We start from the raw sequence: 24126 nt of genomic DNA, 5'->3' as shown, positions 1-24126 counted from the left end.
TGAGATAATTATACTTTAGGATTGCATCACTATGATTTTCCTAATAGTATTCTCTTTCTTTTCTTATCTGATCATTTACTACTGATTTAAGGCCAATTATGCTTAAATTTGGGGCTGGTGTGGTGAGATTCTTTGGTTTCAGAGAGAAGAAATTGAAGTTGAAATTTAAGGACAGTGAAATATTTTAAAGAGTGGAAGGTCAATTAATCCTCAGGAATGAATCCTCAAGGATGTTTAGGAATGTGGTCATACTATAATGAATGCATCAAATGTAATATTGTTATACTGTACGCCATTAAATAGAAATTGGTAATTTTGGGAGGATGAAAAATAGCAAATGTTGTCATTCAGTTTATGTTAGAGTTTTAAATCTCTAAATTTCTTTAACTTTTCTAGTAAATACTACCAGTTTCCTTGATAAATGGCAATTGCTTAAGGTTAGTATGTCATTATCCTGATCCAAACTGGATGCAGTTCACTGCCTGAAGGGCAATTTTATTCCGAGATCAAATTAAGCAATTCTTGATCAATAAGTGAGAGTAAGTTTTACACCTCCTCATATATGCATACAATTCAAAAGTTTATTAATCCATATAAGCCATCTTCATTAAAAGAAAAACAATAGCATATTTGAATTGACATATGGTGGTTATTAAACATAACAAAAATGGAGTCATCTTTGGTTTCAATTTCATATAATATTGCTTACCTTAACTTTCCTGCTCAGAATTGATTTCTACCTTTTTCTAAAGGACTCATATCAACTTTAATAAATGTCAGATTGATCCCCTTAGGAAAACAAAGAATGTGTTATTTCCTGTGTCTCTAGCTTAATTTATTTAAAAAAGATATCATCAGAATTGATAATTCACCTCCAATTGAAGCATATTGAACTGGCATGCAAATGATTTCTGAAAGCAACAAAATTTAGCTGTAGGACCATAATAAGATGTGAAATCTGGATTAAAAATTTAGCCTTTAAATGCCATTAGATCTTGAGAAAGAATGTGGGTGATTTAGGATATGTGGAGAACAAGAAGTTAAATGACTTTATTTCTTTCAAGATGCTTTTTTACTTTAGATTTTTTATTGACTGTATAGTTGTGTTCATATTAGGGAAAATCGTTAAGGTTTAATCTGTTCTATTATTCTTGATACTTTATGGCTAAAACAGAGTATGTGACTATCTCTTATGGAAGAAAAAGTGCTGCATAAAAGCTCTCCCCTCTTAGCTAGGTTGTCAAAAGTGAAATTTAGAAAATAAATTAATATTCAAAGCTCAGTGTAACTGGGCTCTTATGGCTGTGTGTGGTATTCTGGTGTATCTGTTTCTGTATAGTTGAGTCCTAAATCGTTTATTCACTCCCTCATCAACAACAGTGATTTATTGAGTGTAGACAGTAGTGGCCGCTATACTATAGTGCCTTTAAAGGCTATTTAGCCTAGTGCTAAGAAGTTACAGTTATATTTTACTTTCATATCCTCTCTGTATTCTAGGGCCTCTTCTGCTTACATACCAATTGCTGTTACTTGCCTGGTGTAGCAGACACTGTGAGTACTCCAACTTATCCCCTCAGATTCTCTTACTACTTCCACACATGCCAGCTTGACTTCCAGGGACCAGCAACTACATCTCTGTTGGGGGGCTAGCCTTGGGTTGCCAAAATCCATTTTGTCCACATGCTTGGGTAGGCTGAAAGTGAATGGGAATTAATGTCCCTCAGGTGATGGCCCTTAACCCAGTGGACCTGTGGCGTAAATGTATAAATTCCCAGGCTCTTCACCCCTTTGCTAGAATAATTCTAGAGCTTCTCTGTAGTATCCACTGGGGTAGTTGGCTTAATAATACACCATGTATTGACTTCCTTTCATTTTCTATGTCATCTTCCCATTTCCCTGTTAGGGTCACTGTTCTAAATAAGCTATGTTGCATTCAATCCCTGTTTCAGGATTTGCTTCTAGGGGAAACCCAACTAAGAACTTGTTATTCTCCTAACAATCCAGGTAGAATCTTGGTTGTGGCAGTGCAAGTATACAAAATACAAATAATGAGTAGGATTTTTGTATCTTTTTTCAGGCCTGAAAACTATATACCCCAACATATGACTGGCAGAATCTTTCTGGGTATATTTGATTGTAGATTCACATTCACATAAATACGTATTGGATTAACTGGTTTCATTTTGAGATCACAAAGTGATCCACCAAATTGTTCACTTTAAATAATGGAAATAACTGGATAGAGTGATTATGTATGTCTTTCTTCAGCTGAACAAAATTTATTGAATATCCACTATGTGCCAGGCACTATTCCAGGCTTTAGAGATATAGCAGTGAATAAGACTAATGATTACTTAGTCTTACCTGTCTGCCCTCATGAAAGCTTGAAGTTGAGCTTATTTTATTGTTTCCAGCTATATTTAGATGCTGTTCTGCAAATGTGTGCTGTTCTTGCAAATCTTTTTTTTTTTTTTTTTAACTTAGTTTTGGCTGCGTTGGGTCTTAGTTGCGGCACTCAGGATCTTTTGTTGTGGCACGCGGGCTTCTCTCTAGTTGTGGTGCATGGGCTCCAGAGTGTGTGGGCTCTGTAGTTGTGGTGTGCGAGCTCAGTAGTTGTGGTGCGTGGGCTCAATAGTTGCAGCGCACGGGCTTAGTTGCCCCGCGGCATGTGGGATCTTAGTTCCCCGACCAAGTACTGAACCCACGTCCCCTGCATTGGAAGGCGGATTCTTAACCACTGGACCACCAGGGAAGTCCCTGTTCTTGCAAATCTTAACAGTTGTTAATAGAAAGTTATTGGTTTTACATAATGTGTTTAATTTTTGCTCCTAGTTCTTGCATTGGAAGACTCAGAGTTGTAATACGTTTCTTCTGTCATACTTTTCTATATTGATTGCTGCTTACTGATTTTGCATATCTCATTGGTCTACTTAATTAGTTCTTTTTTTTCCCTCTTCAGTTTCAGTCGTTCTCTTTCAAGAATTCTCTTTCAATAATGACTTTTCATTATTGTAGAATTTTGTTGTTTCAAGGTGTATTTTATTATTACACTGACCTCATTAAGGTTGACATTTTTCAATATTCTCATATTTGGTTCAGCCATATTTTACTTAAGATTTTTAAAGTTTTTTATTAAGTATAAAAATGCTCAAAACTGAATACATTTTTGATTAAGTCAATAAGTGGTTCAAAACAAATAGTTCTTAATACCATACTGAATAGTATATTATCAGTTTGAAATAAGCTTTCCACATTGTGGCAATTTTCAACGTAATTTAAAAATATGTTAAGTTAAAACTTTCTTAGATATGCATAAAATTCTTGTAAATGGTTACTGCCTTCCTGTCACATGTCAGGGTAAACATATATAAATTCTCTACCATATATAAATTAAAAGCTATGTTTTTTTCATGTGCATGCATTGCTTGGAGTGTTCACGTGAAACTTGCACTCAGCCAAAACTTGAGGAAACATTACAGAAAGCTTATGTGTGTTGTCTGTTATTTGAAGGTTTGTACTCCTATAATATGTGCGTTCCCTAAAAAAAATATTACTCTGTCTCAGAAACTTTCACATCTTCTCCTCTCCGTCTTGACTATCTCTGCTCCCTGATACTTCACGTGGTCACAACTTAAATGACATTTCCTCAGAGAGACATTTTCTCCCCACTTAGTTTAAAGTAGATCTCCTTAATATTCTATCAAAGAACCCTATTTTTCATAGTATTTGTAATAAATTCTAATAGATATATGTATAAGTATTTGTTTTTTAGTGTTTATTTACTAACTTTCCCACCACTGTAAGCTCTATGAGGTCAGAGACTATATTTGTTTTGTTCACCACTGGATTACTCAGTGCCTGGCATAGTGCCTAGCACATCGTAGGGACTTAAATATATTTGTTGCATAACTATGTGGCTTGACCCAGGCTCTTGAGATGTAGCTTCTACTGTCTTAACCCTTTTTTTTTTTTTTTTTTTTTAAATTTTTATTTATTATTTATTTATTATGTTTATTTTTGGCTGTGTTGGGTCTTCGTTTCTGTGTGAGGGCTTTCTCCAGTTGCGGCAAGTGGGGGCCACTCTTCATCGCAGTGCGCGGGCCTCTCACTATCGCGGCCTCTCTTGTTGCGGAGCAGAGGCTCCAGACGCTCAGGCTCAGTAGTTGTGGCTCACGGGCCCAGTTGCTCCGCGGCATGTGGGATCTTCCCAGACCAGGGCTCGAACCCGTGTCCCCTGCATTGGCAGGCAGATTCTCAACCACTGCGCCACCAGGGAAGCCCTTAACCCTTTTTTGAGCCTCATGCCTTCCAAGTCAAGGACCCTTTGTGCCCTCTCCTTTAGCTATCTATTCTAGGGGTCATTCTGGTATAGCAGTCATCATCTATTTATGTGATAGCCTGGGCCTCAGGCACCAAACTGGGAGAGTGATCACAGAAACCGAAGCAGAAACTCCACCCTTATAATTAGAACTTCCCAGAGTTGAAATTGAAAGGGGCTGGGTAATCCCAGAAGCCCATTGGTCATCACAGGGGCTCCAATCCCAAGCATGACTGTGGGCAGAAGAGGCTCAGGCAGCAACCTGGAAGCCAGTGATGAGACTGGGAATATGGGCAAGTGTGTCAGCTTCTAAGCTTATGTTTTGGAGTATGATGTGTGTATGAGTTGGCAGGGGTGGTGGAAGGTTGTATACTGGACAACTGTATCTGTTTTCATACTGACTGCCTAACACATGGAATATCTGGATAAGCAGGAAGAGGTTAGAGAATCACTGTAACCTGGGGTGCTGGGAGATGCTCGGGGAGTCAGAGGCAGGGAAAATATGAGCTGACATACTGATCTCGCCTATTCCTATCCCATTCTGGTTCTTTGTTGGTTTTAAATGTGGCATAGACACTTCCTATCTTAGCCGTCTCTGGTCCCTTTTAGACTTCAGACCTTCTTAGATGCAAGGAATTAATTTTTCTCCCCACCATTTTATTGTGAAAAATCTCAAACATACAGCACACTTGAAATAATTTTATTGCGAACACCTATGTATTTACCACCTAGATTGTATCAGCATTTTTTTATTGTTTTATCACATCTCTGTCCATGCATTTAGTCTTTTATCCACCCATTAATACATCTTAATTTTTGGTGTATTTATTGATGAAAGTATATTGCAGGCATTGGTACATTTTCTCATAAATACTTCAGCACTCATTAACAAGAGTTCAGTATTTTTTTTCCTCTTGAGGTAAATTTTACATATGACAAATGCACAGGTCTTTAGTGTACATTTGTTGAGTTTTGATAAATGAATACATCTATATAATCTAAACCCTATTGAGATACAAAACATTACCATCATCCCAGTAAGTTCCCTCATGCCCTTTCCCAGTCAATTCCTGCCCCAACCCCTAGAGGCCAGGGCTGTTCTGTTTTGGTTTTTAAAATCATAGTTTCAAGATGTTGATTTGTACCAGTTAGTATCATTAATGAGCCCTCAAATAATCTTTCTTCAGTTGTTACCTGTTCTTCTCATGATTCAAATAGGAAAGAGCTCTGCTTCCAAAATTTGAAATCAACCAAAACTGGAAAAAAAAAAAAGAACCTGGCACAGCGCCAGCTTTGTAATGACTTTCTCTAGTTAGGCCTAGTGTTATGCCACCTAATCCATGTTTCCTCAGGGTGCAGGAGACACAGAATAAAAATAGGGTCAAAGGTCACAAGGTTACACTAACAGAAACAATACAGTATTTCTCTGGTTATCACCTCCCCTCCATTCTCCCAGGTCCATTCTGAGGTCATTCTGGCCTTTTAAATTCTTACCAGTCTCCAAACATGTCTCGCATAGGTTTCCTAACACGACCCAAATCATCCCTCTGTGTTGACACTAGCTTGTTACACTTATTTGGGTCAAACTGGTACTCCTAAAGTCTCTGCTAACCTAAGGATAAATTATTTTCCAGGAGCACCCTTGGGCTCTTTCATAAAGAGAACATTGGTGGCCAAATCTCACTTGACCTGTAGATATACTTAGACATGTCTAAATTTTCTGTGGATTCATGGCTCAGCTTCATCTTGGTGTCTGTTGCTACTATCACAAATGACATCCTTCAAAACTAAACCATTGGTAAGGGCCATACCTTTTTTCTAGCCTTTACTCCTCCAGTACAATGGGAAACACTTTATTTTTTATGTTGGCCTTTAGCTTTCATACATTCCTTTTCATGTATTTTTTTTTTTTTTTAAAGAAATTCACGTTCTTTTATTTATTTATTTATGACTGTGTTGAGTCTTCGTTTCTGTGCGAGGGCTTTCTCTAGTTGCGGCAAGTGGGGACCGCTCTTCATCGCGGTGCGCGGGCCTCTCACCATCGCGGCCTCTCTTGTTGCGGAGCACAGGCTCCAGACGCGCAGGCTCAGTAATTGTGGCTCACGGGCCCAGTTGCTCCGTGGCATGTGGGATCCTCCCAGACCAGGGCTCGAACCCGTGTCCCCTGCATTGGCAGGCAGACCCTCAACCACTGCGCCACCAGGGAAGCCCCCTTTTCATGTATTAAAGTACAGACTTTCATACCTTAAACATTGACACACCCACACTACCTTCTGTACACTGAATTTGGACTCTTCTAAACCATCTTATCAGCAATGATTTTGAAATAGTGCAGGGTTGGCACTAACTGTCAGCCAAAAATTTAGCTTCACCTATTTTCTTGGCCTAATCCAAGCAGCAGTATTTATTTAATATTTGAATATCCTATTATATTTTATCCTTATTTGAAAATGAATTCACAATAGAAGAATGAAAGGGCTGGTAAGAAACAAAGGCCTAAGTATCTTAATAACACATTTGGGACAAAGATTAAAATTATTAAATGAGCTGAAAGCAGCGATTTGTCAATCTCAGAGGTTCATTAGACTTAAGTGGCTAGTCTATATGTTGAGGTATATTTTTTAAAAAAGAAAGGACATATTGGGATGCTTTAGAAAGATACCATCAAAGATTAGGTCAAAAAGGTAAATATAATGAGAGATTTTGTAACATTTTGTAGCTCTTTGAGAAGAAAACTCTGTTAAAGTAGTTTATTATATTGTAATTTTCCTGCTACTATTTATCACAATTTATAAATGATAAACATACTAGGTGATTATTTATCCAGTGTAGATTTATCCCAGTACACTATAATCTCCCTGAGGATTTTTTTTTCTTTTTTTTAACTGCATTTCCATAAGAACCTAGCAAAATGACTAACACTTAGATGGGTTCAATAATTGTGTTGAATGAATTAGTGAATTTGTGTAAATATGCCTATAGAAAGCTACTCTGGTTTTGGACTGAAAGATATGCATATTTTAAATATTGATAGACACAATCAAATTGCTCTCCAAAAAGCATAGATTCCATTCTTGAGGCATTGGGAAAATCTGAAAAGGATATAGGTTTGTTTTCTTGTGAAGAAATTAATAGGCTAAAAAAAAAAAAAAAGGAAAGCCCCGTTTTATTGTGTTTAAAATGTTGGGGTAGAGAATATATTGTATTGAGAAATTGTGTTTTAAAATTTTGGCTTCTTATAGGTTGGTAGTGTTGTTACTCTGGGGTCTAGATGTTGGCCAGGTGGAGAGTAGGAAATGTATTTTAGATAGAAGGAAGAGCAAGTGCAAATATACAATATAAAAGCAAAAATCCAAATATTCAACAATAGAGATGAGATTAGATAACTTGTATACATCCATACTTTGGATAATGAATGAGGTAGTGCTGTAGGTACTGACATAGAAAGATATTATATTATTGAGGGACAAAACACAGGTGATATGATCCTGTTTTCTTGAAACAAACACTCAGTGTGGGTGTGTGTTTGCCCACACAAGCTTGTATGTGTGCCCACAGAGAAAAAGTGTCTGGGAGGGTACAAACCAAAATGTTAACTGTGTTATTCCTGGGAAGTGAGTGGTTTGGGGTTGAGATATAGAGATTTTTAATTTAATATATCGATACCTCAGTTTTACTTTTTTTTTTTTTAACAGTCAACCTATATACATTTTGTAATGAACTATTTTCTAAAGAAAAAAGAGAATGCGGTATGTGGAAGCATGGTGGGCTGCTCTTAAGGTGCATTTGTTAACAAACGTGCAGGAAGCATCAGAACATTTCTTACGGCAATTCTTTACTAGACTTATACAAAATAGGTAAGATTAGATTAGTGGTTTTCTAACATTTCTAGAGACATGGAGTCTGTTGTTTCAGCTCAATCATAGGCAGAATTCCTGTGTGTGAAAACGACGAAAGCAGAGTCAGTTGGTAGAAGCTGGGAGTGAGGGGCTTCTCTTGGTGTTCCCCTCCCCTTATAATCTTTTGACAGCCCCTAGGGCTCTGCTGAACACAGTTTAAAATACACTGGTCTCTTCCCGGGATGCTTTTGATTTAGTCCTTCCTGAAGGTCAGAGGGATATACCAGCTCTGTGATTCTAAAGCACAGAGAATAAAGGATGCCTACAGGTAACCCCGGAATTCTCTCTTGCTTTACAGAAAACACGTTTTGAGCAGGAAACATTTGTATCATGTAAGATATTTCCAGATGTACAATAGAAGAGAAACATTTTTTATTTTGCATTTCTTGGCTTTGGAGTCTTATAATCTTACTTCTTAAATTCCAAGCCCTATGATCTATGCCCTTTGTATATTCTGAAGGTGACTAGAACGGCTTTGTTAAACCAACAGTTATGGGTTCTATAAATGTCTGGCTGCTCTGCCAGTCTTAAATGTAATGAGACAAATAGCTTAAAAAAATAAAACATTACTTTGTATTTATCTAAGAATGTGGCTTTTCCGGGTCCAAGCAACTGAACAAAGAACTACATTTTAAAAACCCATGAATAGTATTTAATAGTGAAATTTAAACCAATTTTTTAAAGAATTATTCTTCTTTTAGTATGTGCACATAATTTTATATTTACTGTTTTGTGCCTAACATTTGATTTCTGGAATTATTTGTAGTACTAGAAGCACAATTAATATCATACATATATTGATATGTTTAACTTGTTAATAAAACTTAAAAGTTATTTTCATATAAACATGCTAGTGTGTTTAAAATAATAGAGAAAGCATATTATCACATTTTATTCACATAGACCCAAGTTTTTGTTAATGGCTTTATTTATTTTTATTTAAAATGTGTGTGAGTGTCTATATAGTAGAGGGAAATAAAACAACCATAATAGAGAAGATGAAAAAAAAAATCTCATGTCCCCACAAGGTGGTACTGTGGTTCTTTTACTCTTTCAAAAATCTAAGCATAGAATTGATATTTCTCCACTTGTTTTCCTTCCCCCAACATTTTATAAGTGATCTTCAATTAGATTTTAATGAAAATGAGAAATAATTTCAAAGGAAACTTGATACTTTTCGGTTTGAGGTAACTGGCAAGTAATCAAAAATCTCTATTTAGCTTTAGCTTTTTTCTTTTTAAAAAATTCTTATACAAATTTTGGTTATAGTTTATGGTATTTTATTTATACTCTTTATACTACATATACTATGATAGTGTAGAGTGGTTTTTTGTTATAAAGAAATAATGTATTTTCAGGCATCTTTAAAATGTTTCAATAAATGAGCATAAGTGCAGCTCATTTTTAGGCAATTCAAGTTTTAGGCAATTCAGTTTCCTCTCTCTTCTAACCACTCAATAAGTAAGAACTTGATCTAAATCTCGGTTTTATAGGTAAAAATTAGAGAACATGCTTTAAAAAAAATACCACTTGAGTGTATCTTGTGCTCTTTTTACGCTGTATCTTTCAGCGTATTTGAAGATTAAAAAATACGTTTACATGTAAGTATGGAACATCATGTATGAATTTGCTTGTCTGTTAGTAAAAATTCAAGACGAGTAATTCAGGACTGGGTTCCGGTTTCAGCTTCCAGGTTCCGTTCGCGGGTCGTTTGGGGACGGTTGCTGAGCCCTTGAATAGATTTCTGGGCCCGGCGTCGAGGACACGGTGACAAAGAAGCCACCGTGGCCCCTGCCCTCAGGGCAGCGGTGGTCTCAGGGGTCCCGCAGAGGAGAAATTTAATGGTTGGAAGTAGGGCGAGGGGACTTGTTTCTTGAGACCGTGTTTACACAGTAAGCCGAGTCCTTCCTTGACTGCCCGATTATTTGGGGTGGCCCGGGGAGGGGGCCGATGGAGATTATGGGCATTTGTCTTGGGGACCCCAGGGTGTAGGAAGTGGAAACAAATCTTTGATGAATTTGTTGGCTACAATAATGAGTCTGGGAGGAAAGGGAGAAATGAAAGAAGAGAAGAAAGAGGATTCTTCGAGAAATTGGGGAGACAAAACCAAGGGAAAACTTACACGATGAAAAATGATAGTAAAAGCCAGAGGAAAAATAAGGCAGAAAACAGAAAAGAAGAAGCAGAATCGAACGAAGACGGGGCAGGGCACTAGGAGCTCGAGGCTGGGCATCCATCCTTTCATTTCATCCCACAGGGAGCCCGCGGAAACAGCATCTTCGGTCCCGCTTAACGGGTGGGAAAACATCGACCTTAAAAGGTTGGGTAACTGCTCAAGGTCACCGCGCTAAGTGGCAGAACCAGGATTCTCACCGCTCCTCGACCGGTATCTGAGCTTTGGCCGGATCGCGCCGGCCGTCCGGGAAAAAGGACTTAGCAGGGCTGGTGATGCGCGGCCCCGGGCCGGGCTGGAGCCGCCGCACCAGGAGCGCGCCGCGGAGGTGGCCGGGCGGGGAGAGGTCATTACCTCCCCAAGCAAGAGTGCTTCTCAGGGGTGCGGTCCGGGGCCTCTCCTAGCCCGAGTCAGGGCAGAGGAGCGAGAAGAGAGCGGCCCCGGACTTCGGCGAGGTGAGAGGCGTCCCATCCCTCGGCTCCCCGTTGCGCAAAGGCTCTTCGTGCATCGCACTCAAGGTCCCCTAGCCACGCCATCGCGGGGTGCCCCCCTCTCTTGCGGCCTGCAGCACCGAGGGCTGCGGGCTGGGGCTGCACGGGGTGAGTGCTGAGTTAACCACACGCCTCGGGGCTCAGGAACCCGGCGCGGACGACGGTTCCCAGCGCGGGGCTCAAGCTCCGCGGTAGGGCGGCCCTGTCAATGAGGCTTGACTCAGACCCGAGGAGATCGCGGGTATTTACCAACCTAACGGCAACTTACGGGAATATACAGATACATAAGACTAGGGACGTATGTACCTCATAGGGGGTAAAAACAAAACAATCACAAGGAAGAATAATACCCAAACGGTCTGCACTGTAAATGGATGCAGTTTCATGTTCTGAGCACCCTTTTCGATGAAAAGCTCCTGCCAATCCTTAGTGATTATTCAATGATTATTAATTGACGAGACACCTTTCACCTGAAAATGGCTTGTCTGCATTGTCTTCCTTCGCAGAGAACTGCGAATTAAAGTTTCTTTGTTAGAGAGAACAAAGAAGAATCCAAATTATTTTAAGGAGGCTTAACATTTGACTTGGCAAACCGTTTTGCTACAGATCAACCTTCGCTCTTTGACTCGCCCCCTCTCTGTCACAGCCTCACTGCAGAGCTGTCTCTGCAACAAGGCTAATGCTCCGGCAGGTTTGCGCCCGCCCCCCTTTAGAGATTCGCAATTTAAAGTTAAGAGGACATTTAGAAGCCTCATAATACAGCCTTTTACTTTCACACGGAAGGTAGGCGAGGCCTGAAGAAATTAAGGCCATCTTGTAAGTTTGTGCCATAGCTGGCGGCCAGACCCCACGCCCCGCCCTGGCGCTCCCCTTTTCGGTCGGAGTGGTGGCCTGACGGCTCCCGTGGCATCGCTTCACCTGGCCCCGCACCCTACGCTCATCCCCCTTCCTGGGAGCCCAGTAAAAACTTCCTTCTCGAGTGTCTGGAGAAGGCAATGTCTTCTTTTCATTTTAAAAATTATTTTCTTTTGCTGTCAGATTCATTCTGACATAGATCAGGGGTGGAAAAGTGTGTGGTATAGAGTCATTAGTAAATCCATCTCGTTTTTTGTTTCATTTGACAGCAACACATTAAATTAATCCCTGTCCAAAAGAATCACATTAAGGGAGCTGTCAATGCTAATCCCCAGCTCATTGTTGCTACCTAGCTCAGGGTTGACTTTAATAGGTCGCGCTGACATTTGTTTCTTCAGAGGCACATTGGTGACTTCATCCAGACCCAAATCTATTCTCATCAAAAGTGGAGCCACCCGCAAGTTTTCTCAGACCCTGAATTCTCTGGGCTTCTAGCTTAGGGTTTGGGCTCTTGTTGGAAGTGTTGATTCACATTTTTACCTTAAACTGGGTAAAGATGGTTATAACAATAAAAAGAAAGGTAGAGTCCTCCCTGAGTAAAACAAAAAGCTGATTTAAAAAAAAAATTTTAAAGTAGGATGATGATTGTTCTTATACTTGTTTTTAGCATCCTATATTAGCTTCTACAGTTGTCTATAGACCTGATTGTATACAAATGAGATTTAAGATAAGAAAAAATTAGAAAAAAATAAAATGGTTGAAGAGTAGATTACATAGACTAATAAAAGGGGAGAAGAGGCAAGGAGGAGAAAACCTTAATAGAGTAAAAGATCTGTAGCAGAAATGGAAGAAAAAAAGGGAATTTACTGGTAAAGAAGAATAACATCTAAGCAGTAATTTGGATAGGAAGAATTTAGGCAGTACAAAAACTAGGAAAAAATACATTACAATAAGATTAAAACATTCCTTTAACCAACATTTAGAAACTATGATTATAAAGTGTTTTCTTTAAATGTAATCTCTCTGCCTGTCTCTCCCCTGTCTTCTGTACCCACCCCCCACCCCCTGCACATTGATATAGATTATCCAGATTTGTGCTTATGACATTTATGGATTCCAGATCTGACAATCATATATTAGCCTTTGTCTGGGCGGCTAAGAGACAGCAGAGGACTGATCCAATCTTAAATCATTTAACCTGTTCTTAAAGTATGCTTCCCACCTGGTTATTCTTATTTTCATAGAGATTTGGCAAGGTTTTTAAGATGAAATGGGGGCTAAAAATCGAGAAATGGGCATCCATTATTTAACAAACTTATATTGAGTGATTAGTGTACAAATACTACAGATTTGCTATATCCGTATATACCAGAAAAGAATTATGAATATCCTGTTTTTAACTAATTGAACCATACTTTTTTCTTATTGCAAAGTGATACTGTAAATCTTTTTGTCAAGTGAAAACTCACCTCTGCCTCAATATTTTTTTTCCTGAAAATCTGTGTTTTCAAGTAAGTGTGGCACAGTTGTACCTCTTACTCTCAGGATTTTAGTTATTTTTATTTTAGTCTACTTTTATTACAGTTTTCATTTCCTTTTGCTCCCTTAACGTCCTCAGAGTTATCTCTGGACATAAAGATTTTAAAGTTACTTTCATACAATCCCTGTAAAACACAGTTTCACTGAATTTTTTATTGAAGGCAATTTCATTTATTTGAATGATTGAACAACTGAGGTTCATTCAGAGAAAATAGGCCAGGGTTTTGGTGGTCTAAACAATAAGACTGCAAAGGATCAGTAAGAAAAGAACTATGCATGCATTCAAGAATCTCCAGACAAATGCCAGGAGTGTGAGGAATAAGAACTTAGGTTCATACTGCATCAGTGGATTAAGACCTAGCTGACATTTTAGAAATTGGTGGGTTAGAGCAGACCTGAATGGAATGCTGAAACTCCAGGGACTCCAAACTTAACAATGCCTTGTACTCAGCACAATGTCTTGTACACAGTAGGCACTCAGTAAGTAATCTTTACATCAGTAATGAATGTGCATGCAACACCTGCATGGAGGAGGGAATGCAGGACTGGATGAGTACAGATAGGAAACAGAAGAGAAGGCCAGAGATGGCAGAGTTGGACTTTGTTAGTTGTAGAAGTGGGCATAGTTGGTGGTGCTTTGCTGGGTTGCAGTGACTGAGGAGCTGGCTCTGTGGGGATCAAGGCAGAGGGTAAAGCCAGTAGACAATAATGAAGTGGATATATGAGCACTTAGCCCTTGGAAATGTATTCATATGCCCTGTTCACTGTATTCATGCTCAGATAAGAGCTTTGCCTTCAAGGAATATGTATTTCAAAGGAAAAACGTATGTGTCCAAAGTTAGATAATTCACTATGTGGAATGATGTTGTGTCAGGAAATGACTTTAAGTGATTGAACTTCTGAGTGTACATCATGGTTCCCCTCTGTGTGGTCTAGAAGAGCTCCTCCCTCTCTTCTCTGCTGGATGGGTGAAGCAGGGAATGCCCTATGATGAACTGTTGGTGGTGGATCCCAAGGCCATTGGTAGAGGCTTGGCTGGGATCTGGGGGGTGTTGTTGGTTTGGTGGTGGCTGCAGTGGCAGTGGGGTTACAGTGCGGGGAACTTTCTGGTAGAGCAAGCCCCCCGTCATTCTCTGTAGTCTCAGGCTATTTCCTAATACCCTCTTCCCTCCACCAACACCCTACAGTTACTTTCTTCACTGGCCTAAGGGTTAGTCTGCCTGTTTTCCTTTTCCATATCTGTCTCAAGTGCTTTTTGTCTGGGTTTTCTTCATCTGATGGTGGAATAGAGCCCTTATTCACTGCTTTTGCCCCATCTCCCATCTGACCTCGAGGCAAACAAAGCATTTTTGGTTTTTAAAAAGGATTGTTTTTATTAGTAATAATGGGAGTGGAGGGCACAAATAGAGGTGAAATGGTACCCCCATTTTTCTTTTTTACACTTAGATTTTTAGGGAAACACATATATAAATATAGAAGGACCTGAGTCAGAGGCTAAGTTTCAGACTCCACTTCTCTAGACATTTGTCACGGGAGTTGGAGTAGATGTCTGGGAAGAACGGGCTTCTGAGAGGATAGTGAGGATTTGGACAGGGGTGAGGGCACTGCCGGCCATGTCACAGCTTGGACTGCGTGAGGTAGCGACAGGGAAGAGGAAGCCAGCTCCGGGGCTTTTCCCTCCGCACAGCTCTCCTCACTTGCTATTTCTTCTGAACCACAGGCTCCCCTCCCGGGACAGCAGGGAGCAGGGTGAGAAGTCAGACACGCAAGATTGTTTCTAAGTGTTGATAATTTTCTCTGAGCTCTTGATGGCCTCTCATTACCGACATTTGGCATATTTCTGTGATATTGTTTTCTGGGTTAGTAGACCAGGCTGTGGAATATAAAGAAGACCCAAGGCGGGAGAGAAAGGAGGTGTTTGAACTTATATACTTTAAGTTTTGTTCTATTGCTTCTAAGCCTTTAGAAAAGACTGTAACTGACAACAACAACCCATTTTCAAACTTAATTTATAACTGTGCAATTTAGGTAGAAAGCCCCTGGGCAGGTGTGGAAACTTTTTTCTGTGCCTGCCAGGGTACCAAGCACATTGAAAGCATTTAACAAATAATGATAACAATTTAAAGCAATGGGAGCATTGGGTGTATAGGGAGATAAGAAACTGGAAAACTGGGGCCCACTAATAATTAATAATGTCTCAGGAGGTGGTCCCAATGTTTTTGGATTTTAAATCCCCTTGTTCAATTTCTTGCTGGAGTGAATTCCACACAAAAAAGAATAATCTTTAATTTGATACTTAGTCACTTCGGTGTCCTGCCCTGAGCTGGCAAAGATTGCATATTCTTATGAAAATATATGCATTCATAATCAGTCTGATAATGTTGCTTCCCAGGGCTTCTAAATGCAAAAGCAAGCGATCCTATACTCAGATATGTGGCTTCAGAGTCATAGGATCATCTGAGAAGTTTGCGTTTCTCATTTTTCACTTCTTATTCTTGGAACTGAAAGGAAAACAGCACCATGAAAACTTCTAGTTAAATACATAATGAAACAAGGCCCGGCACTGACAAGTTAAGACTTCACCAGGAATGAATTCTTGTCCTTTTATGTGATAGGCTGAATCGACAGACATTTTAATAAAATGACAGGATAACTCGAGTATGCCTTTGATTAACGCTTGAATTACCAATGATTTTGATGCCCCTTGTGCTCACATCCTGAAGATTTGGAGTCTGCCTTTATTTATGTGGGTTAAGATATTTAGAGACCATAGGAAAGGCTACCCTAAGGGTAGATCAGAAAGAATGCAAAGTGTGTCTTCCTTGCCTACCATCCCTTCTTCCAGTGTGTTCTTTTCCTATGTCTGGTGCATTGCTTAGCACCAGCCTTGGGCTTCGTTTAGACTTTCCTTCTCCCCGTATCAAAGCTTGTGATTCTTTGCTTTTCTGAATTGACTCTACTTCATTTTATATTCTGCTTTCATAATATTCTTGAATCGTTCCTCTCCTCTATATCCTCTTTGCCATGGTCCAATTTTGAAACTACACCATCTCTTGTTTGAATTACTGAAATAGCTTCTGGAGTGGTGCATTCAGCCTGGTCTTCTGTAGTCCATCATTTGCCCTGCTGTTAGAGGGTTTTTTGTTTTTTTGTCTTCATCCTAAAACACAGGTCTGCTTTAGTTTCTCCTCCAGTTAAAAATTTTGACACCACACCTCCTTCAGCTATTGGATAAAAATCATATTCCTTGGCAAAGCATAAAAAGTACTTTGTCATCTAGTTCCTGGCTATCTTCCCAGCATCATCAAAACTTCCCGCCCATGGATCCTTACACATGTGTCTTTATATGGGCTGCTTTGCTTCATCCATACCTTTGAACATGACAGTCTGTCTGCTTGGATTGCATTTTTCCCTTTGTTTCTTTGGAAGCTGCCTACCTTTCCTTCAAGACTCACCTTGAAATTACCTTACTGTATTAGAGATGGCAATTATTTCCTCATCATCCACACATTTTTAGAAAAAGAGAATCTATTCTTGGATTGGGGTAGGATTAGGTCAGATTCTCTTTCTAAGGAATTGATATGGGGATGGAAAGAGAGAGTGAATTAGTTGGCTGTGGGTGTTGGATGAGTAAGGTCTTATGGGCTCAAGCATTGATGTGGTCATATGTGTAAGCCAAGAGAGCTGATCTGTAAGGAAAGGTAGTAAAATGGGCAGATTGCAGGAAAAAGCATGTATAAGTGATGTGCAAAAAATAGGGAATGAGTGGTGAGCTGTCTTGGTTCTCGTTGGCTTGTCAATCCCTATTGGAGTCCCTCCTGAGGCTGCAGTTGCCTTGTAGACACTTTTAACTCTTTATGCTAATACCTTCTTTATGTAACTTGACCAACTGAGTTTCTGTTCCTTGTTATCAAATGATACCTTATTAAGATTCATCATGTACTAGATAAAATGATTGTGTGTATGTCTGTCTTCCCCACCAGACACTGTTTTATTTATTTTGAGATTTCCAACAGTTAGTCTCACTCTGGTAGACTGACGATATACGTTTGAATGAATGAAAACTAACCTCAGTTTTTCAATGCCTTTTCCAACAAAGAGCCTATGAAATTACAAAGTTGGTGTTGCTATCATAGTCGATGATAAAATGTTAGTTCTTCCAGTAAATATTTTTATTTTAATAAGGGCCTTCTGGAATCAATCATTTGAGGTACAGGAAAAGCCATAAAACTGAGAATTTATCAGTATTGGATTTCATGGGAGGTATTTTTGGATCCTTTCAATGTCTCTAAAATTGTAACATACCTTTGTTCGGGGCCAGCCGCAGGAGGAACTGTCTGAGGGACAGAAGGACTCCTTCCCTGCAGGGACTTCATCAGTGGGAACCAGGACTGGGACCTCACTGCCCAGAACTGCATTTGCTTCCTTCCAAATGGTTTTATATAAGCACAGATCATCCAGGAAAAGCAGAAATAGTCTTAGTGAAACCAATCAAAACACCAGGTTACTTGAGGTAATATCATGATTGGGAAGTTCATTTTGCGAATCAGTATGTTGCTCTTTAGATATTGTTGTCTCTAATAATACATTCTCCTACACTTTCTGTGTTGGTGTTACTGGTCAAATGACACTTCACAGATGTCAAATAAACCTTCTTTTCTATGGCATGCATTAAAGAGGATGTTTTCATATTATATCTGAGACTTCTTTACAGGAAAATCAAGTGGAACGGATCATTGAAATTAGCCTGAGATGAATGTTTCCCTTCCTCAAATTTAACCTTCCAAGATTTTTAGGTCATATAATTCTTGATCTCCCCTTTTAATCGTGAGAGGTACATTTTCACCCTCCTTTCTTCCCTCTTTACAGTATTATATTATTAAGCTCCCCCCTTTTTTGGTCGGTTAAACCAGGGACGTGAAACTGTCATTTCTCAAGCTGCCATCCTCTTTATCTGGCATTTCTTTTGGGGCAGATACCTTTGAGAACATCAGCCTTAACCAGGACCAAACGCCTGTTTAACACAAGGCTTCTTTTAGACAAATCTTTAAACAGGGAATACATCCTTTATACTATTTCTGGTAAATGGGCTGGCACTAAAGGCTAGCTTTATTTTGAGGACTTAATAAATAAATTCTACTTGTGGTTTAAGGTGGTGTTCCTTTTAAAGTTAAATATAATAAGGTAGAGGTGCAGCGTGGGCATGCTGTTGGATAAATACTTTAAAATATTAGTAATGTGCTAAATGAAGATGTTATTACTTCTCGGGTTTGATATTGTCATTCTGTAGTTATCATGCAATGACATAGGACTCTTCCAAATCTATTTTTCATCCCCATATTTAAGAAGTTCAGTTAATATTTGTTTAGGAGCGATTGCTCACGAGGCTAGGATTCGAGACTGGTCAGCTTTTGGGGGAACCTTAATTTAATGGTTGAGTTTAAGGAAAGGGGAGAAGCTCTTTCTTCTTGCCCACTCCCCACACTGCCTCACATCTAGTGGAGAGAAGAGGGAGTGAAAGCATGTAGGGAAGAAGAGAGGAAGAACCGAAGGAGAATGAGGGCCCAGTTCCAGAGAGATTGTCATGCGTTTGAACAAGTGAAATAAAAGTAGCCCTCCACATGTAAGTTCAAACTGTTTATTTAAAAATAAAAAAGCCATCAGATTGTGTCATCTTGACCAAAGCTAGTAGCTCTTTATAATATTTTAGACTTTATTTACAGAACATTCAAATATTTCTTTCCATTTATAACCAATATATTTTAACAAAACTCCTCATGTTTTACGTGACCTGAAAGGCCATCTAATTTATTTTCCTAATTGTACAGGAGAACAGCTAAATAACCCATATTATAATTAGGGTGATTACATACTTTACTGTCCAAATCTGGACACTGAGAGTAAAAGAAGTTGCTATTCATAATCCCCCAGGGCAACAGGTATAAACTGGGAAACTAGGATTTATGAGCACCTTGATTATAAAAAAATAGAGACTAAGATAGCCAGGTGGTTGAGTCATTAAAATTAGTTTTAATTGCCTTTTTAGTGTTCTGCCATTATGACTGAGGGAAAAAGTTAAATAGGCCATTCTAAAAATAGCTAACATTTTTTGATCACTTATGTACTTAGCATTATTCTGAGCATTTTATTTATAAAAATATGATGAATCCTCACAGTAACTCCATGAGGTTGCTACTCTCTTCCCTATTTTATAGAAGAGGAAACTAAGATCTGGAGAGGTTAAATTACTTGTCCAAAGTCAAAAAGCTAGTAACCAAGAAAGCTGGGATTCAAACCCAAGTATTTTAGCTCCGGAGTCCATGTCTCAATCATCACCTTATTCTGCCTCTCATACATCCAGCATCCATGGTTGTGGAGGCAGGTCTTGAACAAGCATTTTGTAAATAGAATCTAAAATTGCAAGATGTTATTTAGCTTTTTTAAGATAATAAACTTTTTTTTCTTTTAGATTTTATCACTGTACTTGACCATTTTGCAAAAATATAATTTTTCCATCTTACTATTAAAATAAAAAAGAACCCTCCAGTTTTAAATTAGAAGGGAGATCAGAGGTTATCTAATTCAATCCCTTTCTTTATAGGGTGAGCAATCAAGGATCAGCCTCTTTCATGTCTTGTGTAAGTTCCTTGGGAACACAAACAGAACTGGAACCCAGGTTTCCTGTCCCTCAAACTGCAGCCCTTTAAATAGTTTTGTATTCACTTAAAATAAGAAAAATTAAATAACATATATCGAATACAGAATGTTCCCTATAAAACTAATGCTGAAAGATAAAAGCAGAAATATAATTCAGGAAGATGTATTTTTTTCTCTAACAAAATAACACATTCCTGTTATGCACACAAAGTACCAGCCAAAATCAGCAAACTGCATAAATAATTCTAAATTCTAATCTTGCTTCTGTCACTGTCTTTGTGCAGTATTTGGTAGGTCAGTTCACCTCAATGACAGTTACCTCATGTTTATAATAGGAAAAATAATGTCTTTACTTTCTAAGGCAGGGATAAGGCTGCCTTTTTTTTTTTTTTTAATGCATTAACAGTTGGAAGGGACTTGCAAATTCCATGTTATGAGCATGCTACCACGTTTTGATGAGAAGCAAATTATCTAAAGTACGAACAATAATGGTTAAACAAGGCAGAAGATCTTTAAACATTGTAGTCTCTGTTTATGCCTTTGATTTCAATTCTGTTCTTCTGGATAGACAGAATTAAATAAATTTTCTGTATATATGTTTTTCTGTCTTGACCAAATTCTTGTTAGAAATAAATTGTGTTGTAAAACTACAATAACTTTCCTGAATTTAGTAGGCGAAGCTAAATCATTCAAGCAATTTCTCCCTGAATCTCCTTAGCTTGGTGGACTATTGCCATTGGTCACATTAACTGGGTAATTACTACATTTCCATTACTTTCTGTTATTACAGCTGAACCAAAAGTAAGAGAGCATGTACACTGAGGGTAAACTGTGAAAAAATAGCACTGTATTTAACTTTTTCAGTGTACGTATGTTTACATTTTTTAGAGGTTAGGGGCAGACTTTCATTTAAGGTTAGAGAAGTAAAAATGAAGAACCAAAATAATCTATTTTGGACTAACAGATTTTTTAAATTAAATGCTTAAATTATAATATTAGAATAGGTATAACCCCAATCTGTATTTCAACTTCAGCAGATGCAAGACTTAATTATAGATATCATTAAAAATATTTGATGCTTTTTTTTCATAGGAACTAACACTTAAATCTATTTGAGAAGGTCTGTTTGCTGTACCTCGTTTGCATTATCTATCGTACAGAATAAACAAAATGCATATTTTTCTTGTTATTAAAGACATATCCATTTTAATCTTGAAGGCATAGGTTCAAGTCAAAGAAGTATTTTTTGAATAGAAATAAATATTCCTGGCAGTTAGTAAGTTGGCACTTCTTTTATGGTTCTGATTATATTTTTATTTCAACCATTAGAGGGCACATTAGTTCAAGAAAAATTGAACAAAAAGCACAGCAACAAGAAGAAAATAGGCTTAGAAGTGGTAGGCAGAGAAAATTTATGTATTTAACTATGCTTATTTTCACTCATTTTATTGTCATTTGCAACATAATTAGTTCTTTAAATCTGAAAAGAATTTAAATGCATATAGTTTCACGTAAGAAATAACTCTTCACTTTTTATTGCTAGCTACTACTCCTAGAAGAATGACGTTGGCCTGGTTGAATTTGACGAGGTTGACTATTATGTGACCAAGAAGGACATAATAAATCATGACACTTGAAGAACATCCTGAGTTCAAAGGTATGTACAATTAGGTTATCATGAAGTAAGTAAATGCTAGTCCCTGGTCTCGTAGTTATTAAAAAAAGGCACCTAATTGTGAATGAATGCAGCTTCACCGCAAGTATTTATAACCTTTACAATTTGGTACAAATTACAGAGAGAACAATGGATGGCCCCAGCGTGAACACAGGGCTTTATTTCACTAGAAAGCCTTGACTGGGGTCATAAACTGCAAGAGGGCAGGCCTCTCAAGTGGCTTATGAAAGACTGCGGAGTTTCAGAATGAGTTCATTTGTTTTCAATCTACAGCAAACTGTTATTATTTCTAATGTTCAGTCTTTTGCTCTAAGGCTGCAGGTTTTTAATCTATAGAGGCTGAAATAGATACTAGCTAGTATTTAACAATAATGCTTATATTATGTTAAGTGGAATGAATGCTTTACATGATTAATTCATTAACTTAGTAAAATTAATTGAGCACCTACTAACTTTCAAGTCCTGGCCTGTCTTCTAGGGAATAAAGACAGCTTAATACATTGTCCCAGACTTGAAAATATAATTTTTTTTTATTGCCCTGTGATTTATGAGAAATAAATCAACAAATAACTGTAGCATATGATAACTTTATGTATTAGTGGGAAAATAGGAAAGATTTATCAAACCTATTATAAAAATATTTTACATTGTATTTTTAAGGGAACGGGTTAGGCAAAATCATTAGTATATACTATCTTCAGTTTAAGACTGCGGAACTTCTCTGGTAATATTTTTTTCTGAGAGTCAGTTATACAATAAATTGTAGTAATTAGTAGCATAAAACAAGGTAATAATGTAATTAAAACCAAAATATTTACTTGCTATAGAAGATACGTTTATGCATCTTAATTCTGCTCCTTGCAAGCTAATAATACTCTATAGGAATTTCTGTGTGGCTTTTACATCTGGTGGTTGTGGAATTAGCATGTACAAAGAGAGCTCAGAATTATGCTTTAATTATGATTTGAATGATGATTTGAGTCTGAGCATGAGTTGTCAACAGAATCGTGAGCTGGGGGAAAAAGAGATAAGGACTGTTAGTGGGATTAAAAAGTATATTTGCAGTCACTTACTTTAAAGTGCCTTTTGTTTTAAAAGAAGTAATTAATGTTAGGAATTAATTGGTTTAGATTCTTGATTTTAAAGTTATCTCTTGGTTGCTAAGATGAAGCTTTTTCAAAATTACTACACGATATGCAATGACAGGAACATTTCGGTTGAAAGGTAGAAAACATAATTGAAAAACTAGCTTTTGAGTGCCTGCTTATCACCCTAATTGATAGCAGATGAACCTGAGGAACTAAATGTTGTTGTTCAATAAAAAAAAAGTATTTAGCTGGATTTCACATTATGTTGCATAGTTTCCTCTAAAAGCTAAACATTATTGCTAATGTTTTTTTTTTTTTTATATATATAATTTATTTATTTTATTTATTTATTTTTGGCTGTGTTGGGTCTTCGTTTCTGCGCGAGGGCTTTCTCTAGTTGTGGCAAGCGGGGGCCACTCTTCATTGCGGTGCGCGGGCCTCTCATTATCGCGGCCTCTCTTGTTGCGGAGCACAGGCTCCAGACGCGCAGGCTCAGTAATTGTGGCTCACGGGCTTAGTCGCTCCGCGGCATGTGGGATCTTCCCAAACCAGGGCTCGAACCCGTGTCCTCTGCATTGGCAGGCAGACTCCCAACCACTGCGCCACCAGGGAAGCCCATTGCTAATGTTTTGATACAATACTAGGCTTTAAGTGGAGCCTGGTATGCATTAATTATCATAAAGCAATCATGAAGTCAAAATTATATGAAAAAAATAGATCCAGGTATAACATCTAAAACTCTTTTAAGGTTTGGGTAACCAAATTAGGGCATTCATAAAATTCATAAAAACCATCCATAAAGAATGATGTTTTAGATGTATGTTTACTGGTATAGAAAACAGTACAAAACAGGCTATATAGTATGAGACCCACTACTGTAAAAAAAAACCCCAAGATATATAAGAATGGAAAAATCAGAAAGGATATACGCCAAATGTTAGCAGTGGTCATCTCAGGCAGTGGGGTTATGGAAGATTTTCATTTTTGTTAGGCATATAATTAGAATATGTTAGTATTCCAGTCGCCTAATGTTTAGCAGGAAAATCTTCCTATGACTTTAGAATACAACTGTGTACTCTTGCAGATATTTAGTTGGTCCTAACATATATTTACAATTCCTATTTATGCATTTATCCTGTTCTTGTATTTACATATTTTATTATAACAAGTATTAAAACTTTAACTAACATTCAGAAAGAATGAAAGGCAAGGAAATAGATCCACATTTTACCACATTTTGAGTCTGCACATGAGGAGGATGATAGACCTATAGGTAGTGGTTGGTCAAACTAATCACCCAGGACAGAAAGTATGACTTTCCTTTAAAGAAAGATGATGGGTCAGCTAACACATTGGCTGCCTATTTCTATAAGGCTGTATCCCTTTGAGTGAGGAGAAAACATGGTCCAATTGTTCTGCTCAAGGAGAATT

The 24126-nt window shown here is 38.1% G+C and overlaps 1 long non-coding RNA gene across 1 annotated transcript in view; it reads left to right on the top strand.

Moving 5' to 3' along the window:
• The window catches only part of LOC309667196, a 32136-nt gene extending 9138 nt beyond the window's left edge, over positions 1–22998 (top strand). Inside the window, exons 2-3 of the long non-coding RNA XR_014267609.1 lie at positions 1498–1551; positions 21476–22998. This is a non-coding gene — a long non-coding RNA (uncharacterized lncRNA). The remainder of the gene's footprint in view (positions 1–1497; positions 1552–21475) is intronic.
• Positions 22999–24126: the final 1128 nt, after the last annotated feature.

The sequence above is a fragment of the Balaenoptera physalus genome, assembly GCF_965194825.1.
Source record: "Balaenoptera physalus genome assembly, chromosome: 9".
In the NCBI taxonomy this organism is placed as follows: Eukaryota; Metazoa; Chordata; class Mammalia; order Artiodactyla; family Balaenopteridae; genus Balaenoptera; species Balaenoptera physalus.
The sequence above is the reverse complement of the archived record's forward strand: the minus strand, read 5'-3'. Positions and strand labels throughout refer to the sequence as shown.